General features: G+C 30.6%; 1 non-coding gene across 1 annotated transcript; it reads right to left on the minus strand.

The window, feature by feature from the left end:
• Positions 1-4,959: 4,959 nt before the first annotated feature.
• Trnat-ugu lies at positions 4,960-5,032 on the minus strand. Its single transcript has one exon. It is a non-coding gene; the product is annotated as a tRNA-Thr (tRNA).
• Between the last annotated feature and the right edge of the window lie 1,967 nt (positions 5,033-6,999).

The raw sequence follows: 6,999 nt of genomic DNA on the forward strand, positions 1-6,999 counted from the left end.
TCTTTGTTATATGATCATCATTGAGCAGAAAGCAGCTAATTTTTCAGACGAATTTCTCTGGTATATACAAGGTGTTAATATATTCTTTGAAGGTCTCAATTCTAGAAATTGAAACAAACAAAAGAGTATACAAATTTCAGTGAAGATTTTATTTATAAGACTTATTTATTAAGTTGCAAACAATTTAATAAAAATTGTCTTATCTTTATATTATATGATCATCATTGGGCAGAAAGCAGCTAGTTTCTCTATTGATGGTGTATAGAGTGTTAATATATTCTTTGGAACTAAGCAGCTAGTTTTTAAGCAGAAGATTTTTGAAGAGTTATTTATTAAAAACAATTTAAATTTAATAAAAATTGTTTCACTCTATATCATCGTTGGAGAGAAAGAAGTTAATTTTTCAGACGAATTTCTCTGCTAATGTTAACATATATATTCTTCGGAGGATTGAAACAAAACAGTTGGTATACAAAAATTTTTGTGGTAGCTTATTTATTAAATTACGAGCAATTTGAATTTATTTAAAGTTCATCGTCTCGTTCCAGTTTCGCGTTGCTCCATCCATATGATAATTTAAATTGCTTATAATTTAATAAATAACTTTCAACAATTTTTGTACATCAACATTTGCTTTAATCCTGCTAAAGTGTTCCACGAATATATCAACACCGTGTAGAACGATATTCGCCAGTTGTGCCGTATAATTTAGATGGTTGGAAATACTGGGAAAGAGATGAAGGGCAGCGTGAATTTTTCCTTATCTCTTGGTAATGTACCGGGTGTCAGCGAAAATCTGTGACGATATCTTTCGGATTGAATTCGTTAAAAGCAAGGTGGACTGGTTTATGAGAATTTGCATAAAGTTCCCACCTCTCTGTGGATGGAGGATTTCTTTCTTTTATTACGGTTTTGTTCTTCGTGCGGTATTTTTTTTTTTACATTTTTTATGAGTGAAAGAAGCTTAGCTCGCGGATCCAAGGGAAAGTGAATTCTATTGGTTGAGATTGTTTTAGACTTAATTTATTAATTGTGAGAAATGAGAATGTTGTAAAAGATAGATTTAAAAATCCTGATCAGAAGTATATTACAAAATAGATGATTCGCAAATAAATTGTATAATAGTAATTTTTTAACCTCGCTTAATCTTTGTATATTTCGTACGAAATTTTTGATTGATTAAGAATTTTATCAAAAAAAGAAAAAAAAAATTATAATATTTTTCTAAATTAATAATCTAAATTTTAAAGTTATTTTTTTATTTTTCCAAGAAGGAATTTAATTTTCAAATTTGAATTACATTTCAAGTAGAAATTAATCTTTGGGATTAATTTTTCAAGAGAGGATTAAATCTACCTTAAGATTATTTTTCAAGAAAGAATGTATACTCGAATCAAACTTCTTCTCCCTCGATCCATCATTTCTAACTTGTGTATTCGTTCGAACGTATTCATCATATACATAGGTGTGTGTTCAATAACTCGTTCGTTAACGGTATACGTTTACCGATAATATTTAATCGACTATTGTGCGCGTATGTATAGCAATGATGTGTAGCGAAGCGTGGCATTCAGGTAATTATAAGTCTTGTTATAACGTAGCTGCAAACTGTTCGTTGTATCGTGATATACAAACGCGCCGACAGCAAACTTAACAGAGGTCCCGTCTCTTCCTGGAGACACGAGTAATTTGTCTTTGGTGAATTAATAACGTCGCGGTGTGCCTTTCATAAGAAGTTTTCAACGCGGCCTGTCAACCGTTTGAAATTCCATGATTTATCTTTTTTGCACGCCGCGTCACCGTGCAAATTCTAATTAACTGCATGCAAGTATGCGACGTTGAAGTTTGTTAGAAATATCGTATAATACCGTTGAAGCTCGAAAGGAAAAATTTAAGGAGGAAAATATTTTTCATCAAGAACGTTTATTCCATATTTCCAAATTTTCGTTTCGTAGGATCTTTGATTTTATTTTATATAGAATATTATATAGAAAATAATTAATTCTTCGTCGGAAAATAAGTATTTGTATTTAATTCGATACTCGATCGCGATTCGACGCTACAAATTAACGCATAAAAATTGTGTGTACATATAAAATTTGTACGCAAGAAAAAATGCGAGAGAAAAAGCTGGTATACAAAATTACCAAAGTGCCAAATTAAAATTAATCAATTAGACGAGTTATTAGCCGAAAGCAACGAATGGAGTTTACGAACGACGTACAAGCATGTACACGTTCCATCCGGTTGTGTGCATTATCTACCGGTTAATTTATCGATTCTCGTTCGCACACAACAAGCTTCAGGCAAACGGTAGGAAATGTGTCAAAGCAATTTCACAATATATATATATATATCCTACCCGGGACTGTCCGACAATTTATCGAAATATATACTGAATCTCCTGATAAATTGATCATGTCTATCTACGCTAATTTATCTGTCACTAATCTAATTTACCTGTTTCCGATCTTAATATTTATACGATCGATATACGAATATTTCGATTTTCTTCCATATTTTTATATACTGCGCATTATTTATATTTCAATACACAAAGTGCAATGTTATCATTTCGAAACGAAGAAGAACCTTTTAATTCCGATATTGACTCTATTTTATGAGCATCAGATACGATTAGATTAAATTACTTATCAATCTTCTTCGAGTTTCTTCAATGATATTTCCTCCTTCCAAGAACAATATTCTTTCGATTATTAGACGCTTTAGAAGCTTCTTTATTTATTTCTTTAGATATAAAAAAAGAAAAGAAAAAAAAGAAAAAATAAAATCGAAAATTAAGCTCAGAGATTGGAGAGAAAGAAAGAGAGAGAGAGAGAAGAGAATTGTCTCGAAATAAATTTTAACGAGACACCAAGCGTCTTTTGTTTTCCATCCCAGGCTTCAGTTTTCCATAAATTAATATTTACCAGAAAGGATGAGGTTAAAGCGAGCTACTTTCCAACTTCGTCCCTATTTAGATCAAAGCAGTTCGCTAAAGCAAACACGGCCACTCTGTATTTCTCCCTCGCGTCTTCGGACGGCTAAATTCTCATTATCCCGTTGCTCGATAGTTTAAACAAGTGTCGTTTCTTATCATCGACGAAACGGAACGAAACGAAAACGGAACGGAACGGAACGGAACGGAACGAAACGGAACGGAATCGCGTCGATATTGTGTTTTCTATTATTCTGTTTTGAGTCTTCCCTCCCTCGAAGGATCCTCCCCTCCTCCTCTCTGGGAGAGGAGACGCGCGAGCAGTTTAAAGAGTTCATCGAAGCCAATGCACTTCTATAAATCTAAATGAACGACAACGAACAGGAAAGTGGAACAACGCTTAAATGCAACTGAAAATGACGCGTGACTTCATCGCGTTTCAATTTCACGCGTCATCGTGGAATATTGCAAGGAACGAATAAAAGTCTCTATTTCGACTTTTCGTGGATAGGTTATATTACGACGGAATATTCGAGAATGATGAGTAGATTTTTTGATTTTAAAATTAGGATTTTAAGAAGTAAAAAGAGGGAATTTTTTTTTTATAAAAATTTTTTCTTTCTTATATTCTTGTCTCATTAGTTTAAGTATGTATGTATGTACAAGTTTCTTTCATTATATTAAGTGGAAAAATATTATATCGATACGGCAAATATATTGAATATATTTTATTTTATAACTGAACGCAGGAGGCAAAATATAAAATGTTGTGTCAGAGAAATAAGCGAACTATTTTTCGCACCAATGAATCGTGTTAAAAGATAAATGTTAATAGGTGCATCGATGAACTTTATTCGTTTGATCTTTTCCTTCTTGTCAACAAGAACGTGATATCATCGTGCAATGAAAGTTTTAAATGTTCAACGACACGATTTTATTTATCTCTTAATAGAAACTTTGTTCTTCATTTCGTTCGGGTTAAAATATTGTAAAAAAAGAAGAAAAAAAAATGAATAACGATGTTAATTGTGGTCAAACAGTGCGAATCGACAATGGACGTTGAAAAATTATTGTTAGTGATGCAACGAACGAAATAGAAGTTTTACAAGTTCATTCCAATTGTATACAATTTTTTTTTTCTAATCCAATTCTTTCAATCTTAATTTATTTTACATTTTCACTTCAGTTTTATATTGAATCATAGATATCGATTTATTTCATAGCCATTCGTGGGTTAGGTTAAATATTCACGATGAAACTTTTGTATACGATATAGAGAAATCACAACATGTTAAGAAACAAAGATAATTTTGAAATTGGAAATAAAAATATTCCATTTTATAAAGTTATATTTCTTAAATATCGAAGGATTAATAGGATCTTTTCATTTATTCTCGAATTATAAAGAAACGAATCACGTAATACGTTTCATCGAAAATGGACAAAACTTTTGCCGTTCGATCGATATGTTTATACAAGAACTTAGAGACCGGCAGTGGGAATAATTTTGTCCATGAGTGGATTGCACAAGTTTTATCGTCATGATCGATAGCGAGGCATCGATGGTTTGGGACGAAGAGTTTCTGTGGGGACAGCGAGAAATTCAGTGAACCGTTACAAATATTTGCACGTGTGATTGTTCTTATTCAGCAGAGAGCGTTAATTTCATATATGAAATCCCGGGTAAAATTTCTATAAATTTCGTTTAATTTCGAGTCAATAACTCATCGAAATAATGATTTTCCGTGACGTTTTGATGGAGTCATTAATACGTGAATTTATATTTTGTTTAACATTTCGATAATCTATGATATAATATATCATATTATTTTTATTTTGATCTTTACAAATACAATAAGAGAGAAAATGGATTTCCATTCTTTTATTTTTATCCATTTCTATCAGAAAATATATCTTTTATATATGAAATTATAAATTTATAACGTTTCTTTTATATTGCAAATATGTTTTATTACTTTATTAAGATACTTAAATTCGATACAAAGAGAGAAAAAAATTGTTGCCCCCAGAGAGATTTGAACTCTCGACCCCTGGTTTACAAGACCAGTGCTCTAACCCCTGAGCTATGGAGGCTCACGGTTTTCCAATTCTTTGGGACTTTAGAAGAATGTTGTAAAGATTTTCATTTTCGATTGATTTGCTATATTTACTTTGTTATTTTTTTAAATATTTCTAAAAATTATTAGGATGATTAAACAATGATAAATATTTGCTTTTTAATTTTGTATATAAGTTAAATTCGAGATATAAATTGACTATAATATGCAAATGTTATTTGTTGTAACAAAAGAAGTATGAGATTGATATTTTAAACATCTATTGCTCTTTTTTATCTTTTATTTTGAATATTTGAATATTTATTCACATATATTATTAAAAGCTAAAAATAATTATTCCAACAAATAAATGATACGTTAAGAAAGATACATTTTTGTTATAATATAAAACTATTCCCATATCTTTTAAATATTATAATTTCATTTAAATATGTCTTTTATTTATGCATGAAATCTTATTTTTATAAAAACGTTATTTCTCTATCTCAACAATGGAATTTTTTTATTATTTTTTCTTATTATTATTTTATATTATAAATTTCTTCTTAAAAAATTTTATATCGCATCTATAAAAATACTTATTCCTCACTCTTTCATTATTAATTTACAATGTATATTGTTATTAAATAATAACGTGTTAATATCATCATCAAAAATTCACACAAAATCCGTAATTTATTAAAACACATATATAAAACAACAAACATATAAATAATTCAATCCACATTTATCAAAATTTATTCATTCACCGAACAAAAATTTACAAATACTTTTTTACTATATATATATATATATATATTCGTTTGAACAGCAATTCATATTTTCACAAATGAGTCATTGAAACGGCGGTATTTCAACGTTAATTACCTCGTTAATATTACTAAAATGGAAGAGTGTCGATAAAATCTGGAGTGGGGTGATTAGTATTCGCATGTAACAGTGATTGACAAACACACAATTTGTAACAATTAAAATTGTAAGTGGTCTGATGGGGAAACGGGTAAATTGTACATCGATCTTGTTAGCGATTACCTAATTACATTATTACACGGTAACTGCGCCACTCGATCGTAATAATGTTATTCAACCGAGTTCCAGCGCGGCCGTGATTTATTATGAATACGCTATACGTCATCCGAGATGTAGTTACGACACTTTTCCGCGAATTTTCCGGAAGGATTTTTCTGAAATTTTAATATCTCTCCCCCCAATTATATACTACAAGGATCTACTCCGAAGCATCCCCCCCTCGAAACAAGAAAAATTGACGATCCTCGCGTTTTCAAATGTTTAACAACTTCTTCCAAAAAAAAGTTCATTCCTCTCCATTCCTTTTTCTTCAAATTATTAGATTGTTTGCAATCGCTGTGAAAATCTCGTCGATTCACGTAACTATGATCAATTCAATTACACATAAGATCTCGTAACTCTAGCTAGTTTGTCAAACCGTGCTCCCTTAAAGTCAAACTTTTTACTGCAAGAGGACAAGGAAGAATAAGAGGAGGAAATAAGAAAGTAAGCGTAACCCTGCTGAATCTTTAATTTGATAAACGTGGCAGAGAAATAAGTTCCAGTTTCTGTCCAAATAACCAAGTGCACGGCTACTATATTGTACAATGTCTGCAAGTACTCGAAGCGTATCCCTCTGCTCCATTTTCGTGTTTAATCGGCGTATCTCTTCTACATAATGTACACGGTGTTTTCTATTTTTCGATCCAAACTGGGGCAACTAGGAAACAATAAAAAATTGTAAACTTTGTCTGAAAATGGATACAAAATTGTAACAAATTCTATCAATCGATTATAATCAATTTTACAAAATATTGAAGAACTTTTAAATTTAAACTTTCCTTAAATAAAATATCCGTTGTATTACAAAATTTCTATGCATTTTATCCAATTAAATAATAAACTCACAGTTAATCTTGTTGCTCTTTCCATAATTCATTCCTCCTCCACCCAAAAAAAAAAAAAAAAAAAATC

Source organism: Apis dorsata, unplaced genomic scaffold (assembly GCF_000469605.1).
Source record: "Apis dorsata unplaced genomic scaffold, Apis dorsata 1.3 scaffold_37, whole genome shotgun sequence".
NCBI lineage: Eukaryota > Metazoa > Arthropoda > Insecta > Hymenoptera > Apidae > Apis > Apis dorsata.